Raw genomic sequence first — 1,550 nt, forward strand, 5'->3', positions numbered from 1 at the left:
AGTCTTATCCTTATTCATAACTATCTTAAAACTTAATGAATTATGATCACTGATCCCAAAATACTCCCCCACTGTAACTTTGATCGCTTGTTTAGATTCCTTATAGAATGGAAACAGGCCCTTCGGCCCAACAAATCCACACCGACCCTCCAAAGAGTAACCCACCCAGACCCATTCCCCTACCCTATATTTACCCCTAACTAATGCACCTAACACTACGGGCAATTTAGCCTGGCCAATTCACCTGATCTGCATATCTTTGAATTGTGGGAGGAAACCGGAGCACCCGGAGGAAACCCATGCAGACACAGGGAGAACACACAAACTCCACACAGGCAGTTGCCCAAGGCTGGAATCAAACCCGGGTCCTTGGTGCTGTGAGGCAGCAGTGCTAACCACTGAGCCGCTGTCTAGGCTAATTCCCCAATACAAGGTCCTTCCCCAGTTGCACTATCCACATATTATTTGAAGAAGTGCAGCAGGATGCATCTAACAACTTCTACCCTGGTACTGAGGGAGTCCCAGTCAATGTTGGGGAAAATAAAGTCACCCACTACAACAACCCTATTGCTTTTACATCTTTCTCTGATCTCCTTACATATCTGTTCCTTTATCTGCCACTGGCTAGTAGGAAGTCTATTATAACTCCGGAATAGTGACTTCACTTTTCTTATTCTTAAATTATACCTATATGACCTCGCTGGATGAGCCCTCCAGGATGTCCTCTCTCAGTACAGTTGTGGCATACTCCTTAATCAGTAATGCAATTGACCCACCCCTTTTTACATCTGTCTCTATCTCACCTGAAACACCTAACTCTGGAATGATAAGCTGCTAGTCCTGCTCTTGCAACCAGTTTTCAGTAATTCCATTCACTAGTTCATGCTTTTAAGCTCATCAGCTTTACCTGTTATACTTGCATTCAAATAAATGCACTTTGGACTACCAGCCCTGTTGTGTTCATTAACCTCTCGCCCTGCCTGTTCTCCCTACTAGACTTGTCATAGCCTCTCTGTTCTCTTCAGCCACTGCTCTGGTTCCCATCCCACTGCCACACTAATTTAAATCCTCCAGAGTAGCACTAGCAAACCTCTCAGCAAGGGTATTGGTGCCTCTCCAGTTTAGGTGCTGCCCATCCTTCTTGTGCAGATTCCACTTGTCAACCACGCAGATATCTGAAGCTCTCTCTTCTCCACCAGCTGCTTAGCCACACATTCATCCGAACAGTCTTGCTGTTTCTGGTCTAGGCTTTAGGAGTAATCCTGAGATTAGATAGGTGTCACAAAACACAGGCAGTTATTACTGGAAAGTTTGTTTAGGAGTCTTAGTGAATTCAAAATTTCAAATTTCATTCAACGCACGAGATAAGACCATAAGACATAGGAGTGGAAGTAAGGCCATTCGGCCCATCGAGTCCACTCCGCCATTCAATCATGGCTGATGCGCATTTCAGCTCCACTTACCAGCGTTCTCCCCGTAGCCCTTAATTCCTCTAGACAACAAGAATCTATCAATCTCGGCCTTCAACTGGACTTCATTGAGTTGTAGAA

Source organism: Chiloscyllium plagiosum, chromosome 10 (genome assembly GCF_004010195.1).
Source record: "Chiloscyllium plagiosum isolate BGI_BamShark_2017 chromosome 10, ASM401019v2, whole genome shotgun sequence".
NCBI classification, from domain to species: domain Eukaryota; kingdom Metazoa; phylum Chordata; class Chondrichthyes; order Orectolobiformes; family Hemiscylliidae; genus Chiloscyllium; species Chiloscyllium plagiosum.